Consider the following 16,807-nt stretch of genomic DNA (forward strand, 5'->3'; position numbering starts at 1 on the left):
ATGGTGGACCAACGGACAAAGTCGCACCTTTATAGGAAAACAACCGTTATTTAGTTCAAACGAAAGTGTAAAGTTATTAAAACTTAATAAGGATACAACCACAATTTGAAGACATGCATTTGACAATCACCTAAAAAAATTAAAGGCCATACAGCACCTCCTTCCATACAAAAACAGTTGAAACACTTGCATATGTTTTTCACAGCACTGTATGTACCTACTTACAAGACTGAAGACAGACTGTAGACTTGTTCCTATTCAAAAAAAAAAAAAAAATCATGTGTGCAATTGAAGTGAAACCTTAAAAATAGTTTTAAAAAAATCGAAAAAATACAACTTTGTTTTATTCCATCACTTTTTTATATGACAACCTACAATAAATTTTATACCATCTGAAAGCTTATTGTTTAAGCTCAAAATATTTATATCGACCATGTTTATACAACATCTACAAAAAGAGCTAGAATTTTTTTTAACCCAATTAGTTTTCATAAAAAGAGCAAAACAATCAATCTCTTTTCTCTTCTAAGGCCATTAAATCCATTTTTTAAAAGACAACCTATAATACATTTTATATCATTATTATTTCACCTTTTATATGACGCTTCAATCATATTTCTACCATGCCTACAAAAAAAGTAAGAATTTTTTAAAGCCAACCAAGTCGAAATTTCAAACTGAGATTACGGTACTTCCTCTACTGCTGGCTGGTCATCGGCAACAAATCTTCACAGGTGTTTTGAGGTATTTTTCAAGTTTTTCAATTAAAGATTATATAACTTGTAGAGCACGTACCGTTATGTGTGATATATTAAATGAAAGGTAATATTATCAGCATGCGTATTATAGTTAAATAAATTTGTTATGTGCTCTAGATCAAAAGATATAACGTGTTTAGAAAAAGAACATTTTTTCACCGTTATCTCAGAATTTTGAATATGAAAATTATTGAAATTTATTTAATTACCTATCTACTGTATAAATTTCATTAATCTATCTATTAAAACAAAAAAGTTATGATAAATTGATTTTTCGTGTCGCTTTTTCGTTTCATCTTGTATCAAATCACTACGTTACTAAAGAAGTTTTCACTTCAAAAAAAGTTCAGAAATTGCCTTATCTCAAAAAATTCCCCAAAACTACGCTATACATATTAGTTTTTCTTTATTTATACCGTTACAAAAATATTACGCTCACAAAATTGACCTCTTGATTCACGCTACCAAAATGTTCGTCCATGACTAAAGAGTAAAAAACGCCTTTAAAAATGACCTTCAAAAGCTAAGGCATGCCATCAAAATAGCTATTAAAAATGCGGGGATTTTCAAAAAAAAATGGAATAGCTTCGTCGCACTAGACATTCTTGCTGTTTTTTAATTGCTCAGTAAGCTATTTTAAAGATTTTTTTTAGTAGCGTACCTATAAAAAAAGAAAAATACAAATAACGACTTTTAATAGCGTGTCAAACTCTTAAAGTTCAATATTGTAGGTAGTACCTACAAGAAAGTTACTTACAAAAACAGGCATTTTATTTTTTTCCACGAAAAAGTCCATCTTTCCTGTACTTACTAAAGCATTTCCGACCATTTGCTAAATTTTATTTTCTACCGAAAATAAAAATAAATTAAAAAATGACGTACATATCAACCGAGATTTTTCTTTGAAAACAGGAGGATTTTCTCAACTGTCCAAAATCTCTTACCTACTCAAATTGTCGGCAAAGTTCAGGTTCATTAAATTTATGGAATTTGAGTTATTGTCTTTATTTCGGGAATTAGATCTGCTTCAGAGTGATGTTATGGTTCAATTTTGATTCAATAGAAACCTCTTTTGAATTTTTTAAGAAGAATTCGTCCGAGTGTAGGAAACAGCTGACCTATACCAAGCCAGGTAAATCAACAGGAAAGCAATTAATGAACAAGAACCGATCTGAGCTATTCAAAGGGTAAGCTTGGTAAATTAACGGATAAATATTGAATGGCAACAATAGAACAATAAATAGTCAAGTCTGAGTAGTTAAACTTTTCTAGTTTTCAAAATTGAAACACGCTTAATTTTGTAAGTTTTCAATACCTACCTGTTTTCAGAAACTCAGCAGCAATGTGAATTTTGACAATCCTTAGCATATCGGAAGATTGCAATCAATGGGCCACAAGCCCACATGAATTTTTGTTTGAAATTTTGGCCAACTTAGGTGGGTTGTAAGCCCAATCATAAGTCCAAAAAGCAATTATGGACTTAACACTTAAAAACCACCCAAGTTAGCCAAAAGTTCACACAAAATTTCTGTGGACTGTTGACTTATGGCCCATCGATTCTCAACTAACAATTCACTTAAGAGGATCGAAGTTCACAAGACTGCTAAATTGAATTTTTAAAAACTATGTAATCAAGTTTTCAAAAATTTCGAAAAATGACCCTAGTTTCATTTTTGAAAATTTCATCAATAGAAATTGAAATCATTTCATAAATTGAAAAAAAGGGGTCAAATTCGTTATCATCCTAACAGCATTGCATTTAAAGTTTAGTGTTTTGTTTTACACCTTTATGTGGAAACTTAAAAAAACCGAATTTTGAGAACTTGGCCGCCCTCTATCTTTCGAACAGTAAATGTTCGAAAATAAAAGGCGAACAATAAAAAGCAAGGACCGTCCTTTAATAATTTTTTTTTATATAACTTCCGAATGTTCGTCTTATTTGAACGTACTTTAATGAAATCATGAAAAGGAGAAAGGAAGATACCTAGTTATATTTATTTTATTTATTTCTTTTAGAAAAGTCGTTCTCAAAATATTCAAAGTTTCAAGTATTTCACTATTGCATACAAATTTTGTTAACGTCACATTTTTTATACATATCCTCTTAATTTGATTCTGCATTGACTGAACTATTAGTCAAATAAAATGTTAAAAATGGCTGGAAACTGAAGAAGCATCTCACTGGCACTCCAGATGGGGGTTGGTGTCAAAATTCTGCCAGGGTCAAAATTCTTTTGTCAAAATTCTGCTTTCAAAATTCTGCTTTACAAAATTCTGCTTTCAAAATTCTGCTTTTCAAAATTCTGTTTTTCAAAATTCTGCTTTTCATAATTCTGTTTTTCAAAATTCTGCAAAATTAAAAAAAGGGTTTTTAAAATGTTAAAAAGCGCGCGCTTTAAAACATTTTCCAAACCCTTTTTTAATTTTTTGAAAAATTTTGTAAAATCATCTTCTTGAAAAATTATCTACTTATTGGATTACTTACCTACATAATTTGTCATTCTTTGAATCCATATTAATTTTTGTTTTATATATAAAAAAAAAAACAGAATTGGCAGAATTTTTTTGTTTAAGTAAGTATAATGCTAGCAGAATTTTGAAAAGCAGAATTTTAAAAAGCAGAATTTTAAAAAGCAGACTAGAAAAATACCAGAATTTTGAAAAACAGAATTTTCGCTAAAAAAGCAGAATTTTTAAAAGCAGAATTTTGAAGCCAGAATTTTGACCCGATCTCACAAGATTGCCATCAAAATCATCCAACATTAACTCTTATAAGCAGGGATAGGATCTTGTGGACCTAAAAACTTAAAAAAAGGCAAAATAAAACTCCGAAAAAGGCATAAAAAGGCATTTATTGAGAAAAGAATGAAATATAAAAATTAATTGCAGTAATTTGGAACAATCATAAGTTTTTTAAAATTTTCAGTTAACAAGCGCCTGCGATTGTCCCTTAAAGCCTGGTACGCTGCTCGCGCTAAATTCTAGTTAAATAAAAATTTCCATACAAGTTATCGATAATTTGTATGGTACTCATTTTAGCTCTGCTAAGATTTTTCGATAATTTGTATGGGAGCTAAAATTTAGCGCGAGCAGCGTACCAGGCTTAAGAGTGCTCTAAAGGAGCTAAAATAACTCTCTACATCTGTAGAGACGACTGGACCCCTATTTAATTGGAATAAATTACGCAATTTATTTGTTCAACTTTTTCGAGTCCCTCAAAAACATCTTTTGCGACTGCCCCTTTCGCAGCTTCCAAATCTCACAGGATTATGTCCAAAATCTGGAGAACTTCTTCAATGGAGTATTGTAAATTGAGAAAGTTAGCTTTTGAACTCTGATACGTGTCGGTTGTCGGCCGCGCAATAGAACGTAGAAGACAATAAATGGTAGCAATAGCAGACAAACAAGTTGCATAGGTAGATCTTTTCATTCGAATTTGTTTGTGTGGGGTAATTAGTGAATTTTTAATATAGAATAGATATATTGAGTAAGTAATATACTGAGTAAGTTAGCTTTTTGTTTGTATATTTGAGTGTTTTGTGTGTAGGCATTACCTTTAAAATGCTAAAAAGATAAAAAAACATAGGAAAAGACAAAAAAAGGCAATAACAAGAGAAAAGGCAAAAAAAGGCAAAATAAAATACAAATATTTGGAACGAGGGGGACGTGAAACGTGTTTGTATTTAATCTATAATGTCGTACGATTAAGCAAGAAAAAAAGGCAAATTCCACAACATCCTATCCCTGCTTATAAGAATCAACTTAAACGAGGTCCTGTGACTCAATTCACACTCTCGTTCTGTCCTCAGAAAAGCCAACAATACCTACCTTCTATCGTCGACCTGGTGCGATTATAATGCTGGGCAAGTAGGGTTTTATCTACCGCAATCAACAAAAAATACTTGTTGAAGAAAAAAACTGTCGACTGTTTCAAAATTTCTTTTAAGATATTTTTTTCCAGTGTATTTTTTGTAATGCGTTGACCCTTTCTATTGGTTACATGAACTGCCGAATTTCTTGAGGGCTCGCATCACTTGGTTAGAGACCATAAATGGCATGGACAAAATGTGAAGCGAGTTTGATGATCTATTGTTGCACCATCACAGTATGTGACACTGGTTCCAATCAGTACGCGATGATTCGGCATGGCCTAGAATGTTCAATTAGGCAAAAGGGACACATACTCTACACACTATAACAAAGACCCAGACGCAGGATATTTCCACGTACAACTGTGTGTAAACATTCCAACCGATTTGATAAGTGCAGCCCCAATATTTGGTACTTGGGAAAGGGAAATCAATTGTATAGTGGTAGGTAGTATAGTTAAAGTTAGCACAGAATTTCTTGAATGTACTTGACCATCAGAGAGTCCGTATATCCTTGGAACGACATATAATCATGTGAAGCTTTTTGTTCTGGGTTTTTGCTCTTTCAAATTGACGTTTAGTTAAGCCAAGGGGATGGAATATGATCAGTAAACGAATTACTCGTACATATAAGAAAGAATAGCAACGAAACTTCTGATGAACATTCCAACAGATACACGCATATAGAAATATTTTTTTTTTTTTTTGTTAAATAAGGGAGCAAAGTCAGAGGCCAAAACAGCCTGGAGGTGGTGGCTTGGCAAGCATTGAAACCTTCGATAAACATTAACTTTTCTAAATGGGACTTCAGTGAAATGCGAACACAAATACTTGCCTAACTTTGCGCACTCCAGAATCCAAGAAGTAAGAAAACGTTTGTTTGGATTGAACTGATATTTTTGGGGACTTCCAAATGCCGATAGAGATAGTAGGTACATAGTTGTTGTTTAACAAACGTGCCGCACGGAAGGAAACTCTTCGTTAGAGGCTTAATCTACATTAATGATTTTTTTTTTCTACTATTTTGTCTGACTAAGTTTTGTAATATATGTGACGTAGAGGGGTCTTGTTCCCTTTCATTTACCTCTACCTGGAGGCTGTTGTCCTTGTCAGAGCGAGAGAATGCGTATGTTTACTTATAGAACTTTTGTGGACTTTCTTTTTATGAGTTGCGTGATGCGTGGTTGTCTAATAGTACCATTAACAATAATTGAAGATCTTCTTTTGCTGTTGACTGACATTTAGCTAATGACTATAATATATATCTGAGCATGAGACTATTGCCATTACCGCATTAACGTGACATAACAGGAGAAGAAAAAAAGTTTGACAACCAAATAATTGTTTAATTGAAATTGCTTTTGTTTTGTTGTGGAGACATGGTGGGGAGTCTCACGGTGACGATTTTTATCATAGGTATGCTTCTCATGGCCTATTTGACGAAGGAATTTTAAACATTTAACAAGCTTTTTAACCTTAAAATGGGATTTTTTTTGGTTTCACCCATACAAGCACTTTTAAATTTAACAAGCTTTTAAACAGCTTTATAAACTAAATGCCCATTTTTGTCTCATTATATTTTAAAAGTGTCATTTAAATGTCATCAGATGTAGGTAGTAGAGAAGTGAATATTAGCTGTTTTTTTCTTTTTTTTGGTTTTGTAACATTTTAGGTACAAAATACAATAAACAAATTTCGACCTTATATCACATGTTTTTAATACCTATTATGTATAAATGAGTTGCTTTTTAAAACTGACGCGCTTCAATTTTAAAAAAGTGACGCGCGTCAGTTTTTAAAAAGTAACGTGCATCAGTTTTCAAAAAGTGACTCACGCCAGTTTTCAAAAAGTGACGCGCGTCAGCATCTCTTTATTATTTACAGGACATATTTTGTTGAATTCAATCCGGATTTCTGTGGGACCAATGCAAAGCTGGCCTAAATGAAATCTTGAAGATATTCTCAAACTACTCCAGCATGCATTTTGCGCATCAGTCTTAACTGTGGACTAAATCTAGGGGTGATTGGAACCGCATGCTCTTCGAGGATATCAGTCATGTATATTTAGACACCTTATGTCTATGTCTAGGAGAGCTTACTAACTCCGTACGTGTTGTAAAGCAGATTTTGATCCATGAAAATGTATGACTCTTCTCTAAAATGTTCACGGGTTGATAGACAGACAACAGACTTCAGCAAATCTCTCCGTTGGGGCAAGTGGGGCGACGCCCCGGGGCCTTCGACCGACCTCAGGGCCCCCACTGGAGACAATGCAGAGAGGGAAACTGTTAGTATAAATTGAGTTACGAAGTAAATTAAAATGTATTTGAATCACTTCGGATACAAGGGAGACAAATTATGTCATTCAGTGTAATGTATAATGCATTGGTAGCCACACAATATATATTGATTGATCTGATAAAAAGGTTACCCCAGGGGCCCTAAAAAAAAATAAACTGCTTTTTTAAAAGAAAAATTATAGTTTTATCTAAGGGCCCCAAAAAATATTATACTTGAAAAATCTTTGCAACCACAAATAATACATTAAGGGCCCCAAAAACGCAAAAAAACAACTTTAAGCCAGGGCCCTGCAAGGGCCCCAAATGCTTTAACTTCAGGACTTAAAAAAAAAATAAATTAAATTAAATTTTTTTAAAATTAAATTACATTTGTTGATGGATTACTAAATATTAATTTAGGAGCCCCAAAAAATATGACTTCGGGGATCCAAAAAATTTTTTTCAGGAACCCCTTTAGTTGAGAGGCAATCAAATATTAATTTGGGGGCCCCAAAATCTGTTAGATACTAAGGAGAACAAAAATATTTATCAAATTTTCTGATGACATGACAAATATTATTTGAGGATCCTCAAAAGCTATTAATTCAGTGGTTCAAAACAATCAAATGGAAAATTAAATATCAATTTAGGGGCCCCAACATAAATACATCAGGGTCCAAAATAAAAACATAACGTTATTGGTGGCATTCCGAATATTACATCAGAACAGAGGCCCCAATACCTATTAATTCTTGGCGCCAAAAAAATTATATTTTAGGGGGATCTAAGCACTTAATTTTGAGGCCCCAAAAATAATTTTTCAGTGGTCCTTAAAGAATTAAACTTTGTTTGATGATGGAAAATCAAATGTGTACACATTACTTCAGAATAGAGGCCCCAAGAACTATCAATTCTAAGCTTCAAAAAAATTTATTTTAGGGGTCTCTAAACAAATATTTACTACTTTTATGATAGAAATTTTAAGTAAGTATAGCAAAGTGCACTACGAACATATTAATACATTAAAATAAACCTAAAAATAAATAAGCCATACAAAAAAAATGTAGGTATGGCGTATACGTACTTTTTTTTGTATCTAAGGGGCCCCCAAATATCAAAGGGGCCCCAAAATTTAGTCTTACCCCAGGGCCCCGACGTACGCCACTGTCCACGAATATTGTATTCCATTCCTTGAGTTTAAGATCACTCCTGTCTCATTTGAGAAAATAACCTTGATACTGTGACATAAAGTAATAATAGGACTTTTCTGTAAAATAAATAGGATGTGCGTTAAATTTGAGCAGAAGTGTTTATCGAAATATGTATTTTTTGGGTCCCAAAATTAAATTTTTCCTCATACATAGCTATAACAATTCTATCAAAACTACTAATTCGTTCATAATGTCCTGGGAATGGAAGATGAACTAATGAAATTAAACACAAAACATCACTACTTAGAGTTCCACAAGGCTTTGTTCATTTTGTTCTTGACTTTTTAAACAAAGAGTTTTCCTTCATTGTTCTGTTGATTTTTGCCGGAAGTAGATATTTTAATTATTCAAATAATATTTTTTTTCGAAATCAAATTCCCATCAACAAAAACTTCAAACCAAAATTGAAAACTTTAAATAAACATTGTATCCAAAAAGTTTGTATTATTATTTCGCATCTTCGAATAAAATTTATAAACAATAAAAGCCCAACCAGTTGGAAACAGGAAAACTCATAATGGAAATAGTGTAAGCCCAAATTATACTATGTATGTATTTAATAAACCAAAAAAATAATGCTTCCCTTTTTTTTTGTCCAAAACTAATATTCAACAAAAATTTCTATAAACTGCTACCTTATAAGTCTGGGAATAAGAACGAAAAGCAGCCGGTTCAAATGGAGTGGTAGTATAGGATGTGTGGTGGCAAATCCTTCAGTTTCCTCCACAATCAAAACAACTGAAGTAAAAGTACAATTAGATTGACGTTAGAGGCGATTTTCTGGAAAACCTCCTTCTCGAAACCAAATAGCATGTATGTTGAGGGTATATGAAGAAAAAGATAAAAAAAAATTTTGTCTAACAAAACAGTAACCGACAGTAAAACGAAGAGCAGCCATCCATCCATAAAGCGGGCAAAGGTTGGCCAAACCATACTCTTTGACTTGCTACTGTTTTTCAGAGAGAGTCGAGGCAATCAAATTATATGTTATCTGTGTATATATTTCAAAACTCACCGAAGCACAAAAGATATTATTACCATCTCACTTTTTGTCTGTGTGAGTGTGTATTGGGCGCATCTTTGATTCTGGACAATTGGTTCAAATTCCCAGGCAACATAGAGATAAAAGGGGATGAGGGGGCGAAGTTTGATGGTTGAAAAACTATATCATAAAATATATTATTATCTAATAGGTAAGAAACACTTGAAATTTTCCCCAAAATCTTGAAGGTTTGAAAATTGTCAAAAATTCACTTTTTTAAGGTATTTTAATGAACAATTCATAATTTTTAAACTTGAGAAAAAGATAACGTTAGTAAAAAGCAAAATAAGCCTTCTTTAGCACAATATTTGAGTGCGACTTAAAATTTGAAGTACTTAATATTATTTTTGGCTGCTTTTATTGATCGTTAGGGAAAGGTAAAACTTGTAAGTTATTTTTAAAAAAGTCAGTTAAGTACCTCGAAAGCACAAAATTGAGAAAACCCAAGTCTAAAAAATGTTAAATCTCGATAACCCAATATCTCGAAAATAAACCGATAATAAAAAAAACTATGTAAAATGAAAAGTTTAGACACATTTTAAAATTTTTATAATTTTTTAGGTTTTCGTTTTGGGGATTTTGGGTTTTCGGGTTCTGGATTTGATATTATTCTGAAATTTCAGATTTCTGGATTTTCGATATTTTGAGTTTTCTCCATATAAGTACATCCACTTTTCCCCTAATATTCAAAGAACAACGCTTATTCACTATAGTAAACGAATTTGAATTCTTTAAAGGCTGCTTCGACAGCTTTTGTATGGTCCTACCCCAGCAAAATAATGATATTATTTTGGTTTTCATCCACCAATGATGAAGACGACCAGAATTTCGGCTGTTTCAATGGGGCATATATTATACTTCGTAGGTCTGCGGTAAAAGAGGCAATCTAAACCTCAAGTGATGCTATCATTTAAGGAAAAGGAAAACACAAAACGCGGTCCTTCCTCACACTGGCTACTGGAATTCTAGTGGTTTGGCTTCCTGTATTGATGCAAGGTATATATGTTTATATTCACCTTTGGAAACTGAAAACATTGTAAAGTTGTTGCTGGTGGTGATGAAGCCAGATATCGTTGCCCTTGCCGCAGTCTTCGTCGACCCGTTGTCAGACGAACCTTGCGAAGAGAGGCATCAACATTTGCCTGGTAGCGAATTTATTTCAAAAAGTGAGCTAATATTTTCATAAATCTCTCCTCTCTGGAGTGTACGCTTTCGATTGGAAGTGATTTTTCTTCCTGTCAAAATGGTTGTTACAGTTAGCGAGTGCAATAATACGATATTATGTATTTTTTTTTTTGTTAGTTGCAAATGTGTAGGAGTAGGGAGGTCTACCACATCAGAAAACAAAATATTTCACCATATGGGAATATACGAAGTTATTTTTTATTTTTATGGAGCTTAAATCATGCATTACAGTCATACTTAATATTCTTCATATTTCTATATCTCGGTTAGGCTTCAAGGACCTCTCGAATGTTTATGCAAGTATCCTGTTTTTGAGTAGCAAAATTTGTCCCAAGCTATTGTATTACGGTAAGAACGGTAAGTCACAAAGCAGCAGAATCGAAGCGCAGAATTTAGTTTCAGAGTTGAGTAGCAGACTAGAGTCGCCGCCGCCGACTAGAGTCGCAGACTTGAGTCGAAGACTTATTGGGTCAAAGACTTGAGTCAAAGACTTGAGTCAAAGACTTGAGTCAAAGTTTTGAGTCGAAGACTTGAGTCGAAGACTTGAGTCGAAGACTTGAGTCGAAGACTTGAGTCGAAGACTTGAGTCGAAGACTTGAGTCGAAGACTTGAGTCGAAGACTTGAGTCGAAGACTTGAGTCGAAGACTTGAGTCGAAGACTTGAGTCGAAGACTTGAGTAGAAGACTTGAGTCGAAGACTTGAGTCGAAGACTTGAGTCGAAGACTTGAGTCAAAGACTTGAATCAAAGACTTGAGTCAAAGACTTGAGTCGAAGACTTGAGTCGAAGACTTGAGTCGAAGACTTGAGTCGAAGACTTGAGTCGAAGACTTGAGTCGAAGACTTGAGTCAAAGACTTGAGTCGAAGACTTGAGTCGAAGACTTGAGTCGAAGACTTGAGTCGAAGACTTGAGTCGAAGACTTGAGTCGAAGACTTGAGTCGAAGACTTGAGTCAAAGACTTGAGTCGAAGACTTGAGTCGAAGACTTGAGTCGAAGACTTGAGTCGAAGACTTGAGTCGAAGACTTGAGTCGAAGACTTGAGTCGAAGACTTGAGTCGAAGACTTGAGTCGAAGACTTGAGTCGAAGACTTGAGTCGAAGACTTGAGTCGAAGACTTGAGTCGAAGACTTGAGTCGAAGACTTGAGTCGAAGACTTGAGTCGAAGACTTGAGTCGAAGACTTGAGTCGAAGACTTGAGTCGAAGACTTGAGTCGAAGACTTGAGTCGAAGACTTGAGTCGAAGACTTGAGTCGAAGACTTGAGTCGAAGACTTGAGTCGAAGACTTGAGTCGAAGACTTCAGTTGAAAATTTGAGTTGAAGTCTTAAATCGCAGACTTGATTCACAGACTTCAATCACCGACTTTTATCGCAGACTTAATTCATAGACTTGAGTTGCAATTTAGATTCGCAGATTTGAGCCGTAGAATTGAATCGTTAACTTGAATCACAGCTTTTTTTTCAATAGTATAAAACCTATCAAATTAATAACATAATTTTGTCCCAAAATCTGAAAAAACACAACCTTTTTTTGTTATATTTTTTCCGTTGTCTCTGTAATAGAGAAGATATGTGGCAAAGTATGAAAGGGAATTTGTAATTAGATCTTTTGGTGGCAAATCTGTGTAAGCTTTTTAAAGTCAACCTAAAATTTATATGCCAAAACTTTTGCATTCTATTTTCTCTCTCTCTCCCTCTCTGTGAGAACAGTCATGTAACATGATAAAACTTTAAGACCATTATAATAGGTATACACAGGAATTGCAAATCTTGTATAGCTATAAGATTGTCAATTGAAGCTAACACAAATTTCTTAAAGCTATATAACATCAATTAAGTCAGACTTCACCATAAAGCCACATGGATTACTTGTTCCGGAAGCAATACCCACAAAATAGTCTCTGCAGTATTTCTTCATTTCATGGGTGAGCATTGAACAACACAGAAAACCAACAACTATCATCCTATATACCTACCAGCATTATCATCACAACAACAAGAACAGAATAAACAAAATAAATAAAAAAAAAATAACTTTCGACGACCAAGAATTATACAAGACTGTGTCTGAGAATTGAGACTCACCAAAAAAACCAAAAACAAAAAGTTTTATACCTACAACTTTCGTATTGTGTTGGGAAGACATTGAATTTGCATATTTTATTCATTGGATGAATTCTAATCGACAAATCCTGTTACAAAATGATAATAATAATTGTCACTTGCAATGCTTATAGCCTGAGAGAAGTGCCAGCGACACCTATAAACGAGTAAGAGATAAAACCTAATCGTTATTTAATTTGTTTTATTGCTTTTATTTTTTTGCTCACAGTTACAATGTGTATACAAAATCAAATTAACCATACGATATTTAAATTTTCTCATCCTCTTGGGGTTGGGGTTGGTTTAGTGGGTGGTTTTCTCTTCGAAGGTACTATTAGGTCTTTCGTTTTTCCTTAGTCTCTATTGAAAAAAGAAAATATAACTTTGTAAACTAACTCTTTCAGTTGGTATACAGTGGGTTGACATGAGTTAAAAACTGAATTGAAATCAAACCATTGAAAGACATTGGATCAGAGGTGGGGATACTTATTTATCAGGGGCGTCACATACATAATATTGGGAACTATAAGAAAACTTAACAGAATTAATTCAAGAATAATTTAACCCTGTGTCAATTTATTAAATCTTCATACAATTTCTAAATGATTAAAAAATTATAGAAGAAAGATTAATGTTCTACAAATTAACTTGTCAACAAGTCCAGCCAGACAAAAAAATAAATGATTTTCTAAAAAAAAAAAAATGGCTTTGGTTTTTCTTTCATTTCTCGAAAACGACATAACACTTTCAAAAACTCGGTTTTTAGTTTTGAACTAACAGCATTTTTTGCTGAAAAAAAAATAAGTACTTAATTATATAACATTTTGAAAAGTCTGTTCCAAGTCATTTTCTGCATTTTTTTTTTTTTCAAAATTTTGATTTTCAAAATAAAATTTTCAAAAACTTAAAACAGATTTATTTAGTAATAAAATAATAAGAAAACAAAAAAGTATAGCACGTCATTGGGCAGGTTCAGAAACGTTAGGCACTAAATATTTAGGTAATTTCTTGGACTCTGATTGGTCAGCTGTCAAAAAAAAATCCTTCCAATTTAGGTAATTTTATTGGAAAGCTGACTGGAAAGTTAGGCAAGAAAATTTTCCTTAAATATTTAGGAAAGTTTTTTTTTGTCAACATGACAGATGATTGTTTTTAATTATTAGAGAATTAAATCTATTTGTGTGAAAAAAAAGTAAAAAGTGCATTATCGGTTATAATTAATAGTTTTATTTATTAAAGTAAAGTGAAATTTGGTGCCTGCCCCACGCGATCTGTAATTTTCTCAAGTAAATTTCGAAATTTGACAATAACGGTGTATCCAAACAAATTTAGTCAATTTACTCAAATTTCCGTTCAGAAATTGACGTTGCCTAAATATTTTGTCCCTAATATTTCCTGAACGTGCCTATTGTGTGTGTAACTGTTGATTTTTAATAATTCTTTTTCCAAGTTATTAAATTTTTTTTAGACAACTTCCACAAATATACTTTTTTGATCAGCATAATGTTTATATTCTTGCAAGATTTCATCGAATTTGACTGGGATACTCTTTTGTTCAAACATTTAGTGCCTGGTTCCTCAGTTCACCAGGGTGTATGAGCAACCTCTAACAGAGTTAATTTTTTTTTTTTACTTTAAATTAAATAAGTGCAAGTTTTTAACAGTTCATTTAATAAATTGGACACTTATTAAATATTTCAACAAATAGCGCATACTTAAGTTTTTCCAAATATATAGCATACTGGTGCAAAATAAATGTCATAATCACGGTTGCCACTGGTGAAAAAAAATTCCTACCAAAATTCCCCAGAAATCCTACCAAATAAAAATGAAGCAAAATGAAGAAAACATTTTTTTTGAATTCCAGATAATAAAAGTGAAGCAAAACGAAGAAAAAATGGTTAATTTCTAGTTTTTGTAATAAAAAACATTACGAAGATTTTCTGATGGTCTTCAGAAAATTTCGTTACTTTTGTCATTTCAAAACTTAAAATTGGTACCTATTTCAAAGATCTGAAGTTTTTTTTAAAGCGGAGTGATTGATCCAAAACGTACCAAAGTAGTAAAAAACACTTAGCAACAACAATTAGCACATTTTTCTTTCCTATTTATTTTCATAAAAACATAGTTGCCAAATATATAACGCCAAAATAATATGTGAAAATAAATATGAAAGATGTAAAAAATGTGCTAATTTAATAAAAAAAATCCAAGAAATAGCATAAAAAGGGTATAAAGTGTTTTTTATTACTTTGGTACGTTTTGGTCTTTGTTTTAAATTTTTTTAATTTTGTTTTTCATTGAATATGAACAGTTCTAAACAAATCCAAGAGCGTACATCTTTTTGACATCAATTTAGCTAAATTTCTAGCTTATATTCAGTTTTGTAAAAGAAAATTCTAAAAACGCTTATTCTGTCCGCCTTTTTGGAACCACCATTTTGAAAAAATAAAAGTTGGAAGATTTTTCGTATTTATCATAGTAATATGCTTCAGTGTCCCAAATTTCATGACTTTTCGTCAAAAAATGGCCGTCTAAATGATTTTTGACGCCATAAAGCACCACAGTGCGGCGAGGAGAATGATACATATTCAAATCCCTCTTGACCAACAGATTTTTACATCTTTAACGAGTTCATAGCATTCACTGATTGTGTCAACTTTATTTTTACTTCAAATTTGGTAAAAATAATAAAGTACCAAATAATCTAAACCATTAAAAAAAATTTGTAAAAATAGGAATTTTGGAATATTTTGACAAATTTCAAAACGCATGTGCGACCGAAAGTCCTTACCCAATTTGAACAATTTTTTTGTCTACTTAATATTTAGCTAATATAAAGGTTGTCCAAAGCTATTTTATTAAAAAAAAGATGTAAGGGTGTTTAAATTTTTTTTGTAAAAATACCAATTTTTTAATATTTTTTCAAGCTTTAGAGCCGATGCGCGGATTGAAGATATTAACCGATTTTGATTATTTTTTAACCCCTTCTTAGTCTTCACCATTCACAACTTTTCCGCGCTATTACGATTTGAAATTCGAAAAAAGAACAGAAAAACGACCCACCTTATTTAATAGTCATTCTAAAAACATTAAAATAGTAAGTATTTTAAGGTGAATTAAAAAAACCTACCAAATCGAGTTTAAGCCTACCAACCTACCAAAGCCAAAAAAACCTACCAAATTTGGTAGGATTCTACCAAAACGGCAAGCGTGGTCATAATGGGAATTAGCTCCATTTTTTTTTTTTATAAATTTAACAAAGTATGCTCTGCTTTCATGAAAAGTTGATTGGAATAAAAATTGATAAAAAATACTACGAGTTTGCATTTTACTCGTAAACGGAAGATGTCAATGGTGGTTTACCGAAAAGTTGAAGAATCTAAGAAGAACTTAAAAAACAAATATTTTGTGTACGTCAAATAAATCGATGATACTTTACTCGAAAGAACATAATAATTATTTTCCAAATGTGAAGACTTAGGATACGGTCACGTCCTGAGCGGCAAAACAAAATTAGAACATATGAAAATGTATGGGAGTGGCCACGTACACCCTGAACGTCAATCCTGAGCGAATTCAAACATGGTACATATGTAGCAGTTTTTGGAGATTGTGCAGATAATTCTATGGAATACATTTTTTTAGAACCTTTTCTAACGATACCTGTGATGCACCAATCTTAGAAAAGTATAGTTTTCTCAGAAAATCTTTTAACGATTAAAAAAAATTAAATTAGGTGTGCGTTTTTGGACAAGGCCTATATTTTAACAAAAAACGTTTTTTTTTCGAAAGTCATTATTAACAGTACTTACCTATAGAACCAAAGAACCGTTTTTTTAAACTCTGAATTTCTCTCAAGCGACTTATTAAATTTGATCAATTTTTTTTATACAAGAACATTTATACAGTCTTTGTATAAATCAAAAACAAAATTTTGAAGAAATAGATTTTTAGATTTTTGAAATTATAAAATAAATTATATAAGCATAAATTATTTTAGCATTTGAAAGGTTTTGAAATTGCCGCTCAGGACGTGGCCACCTTGTCGCTCGAAATTGACGCTCAAGAATTCTGCCGCTCAGCCGCTCAGACGCTCTTCCGCTCAGGACGTGGCCGTTGCATAAGATATTATTATTTTTTTATACTTAAAATTTTCATAGGTGTTTTAATTTCTTTGTAAATGTAAATAGTTTTCCGATTTTTTTTACAAGGAAATTAAAAAACTTATGAACATTATTTAAATATTGCATATAAACGTGTTGACGAAATTTGCAAGAAATTCGTTGAGCCTTTTTTGATACATCTAGAAAACACAGTAATAAAGGTATTACCTTAGGTTCTAAAAAATTTATTTCCTTT

At 32.4% G+C, this 16,807-nt stretch overlaps 2 long non-coding RNA genes across 5 annotated transcripts; both read left to right on the forward strand.

Moving 5' to 3' along the window:
* Positions 1 to 8,436: 8,436 nt before the first annotated feature.
* On the forward strand, positions 8,437 to 12,257 carry LOC129909050 (uncharacterized). 4 transcript variants are annotated; one of them, XR_008771389.1, is made up of 4 exons: positions 8,437 to 8,645; positions 8,761 to 8,930; positions 8,987 to 9,310; positions 12,162 to 12,257. It is a non-coding gene; the product is annotated as an uncharacterized LOC129909050 (long non-coding RNA). The 4 variants fall into 4 exon arrangements; XR_008771390.1 differs by lacking the exon at positions 12,162 to 12,257 and adding an exon at positions 10,025 to 10,145; XR_008771391.1 differs by lacking the exon at positions 12,162 to 12,257 and having other exon boundaries at positions 8,437 to 8,665; positions 8,987 to 9,368.
* Positions 12,258 to 12,293: 36 nt separating this feature from the next.
* LOC129909053 (uncharacterized) lies at positions 12,294 to 13,122 on the forward strand. Its single transcript, XR_008771393.1, has 3 exons — positions 12,294 to 12,612; positions 12,675 to 12,773; positions 12,850 to 13,122. It is a non-coding gene; the product is annotated as an uncharacterized LOC129909053 (long non-coding RNA).
* The last annotated feature ends 3,685 nt before the right edge of the window (positions 13,123 to 16,807 follow it).

Source organism: Episyrphus balteatus, chromosome 2 (assembly GCF_945859705.1).
Source record: "Episyrphus balteatus chromosome 2, idEpiBalt1.1, whole genome shotgun sequence".
Taxonomy (NCBI): Eukaryota; Metazoa; Arthropoda; class Insecta; order Diptera; family Syrphidae; genus Episyrphus; species Episyrphus balteatus.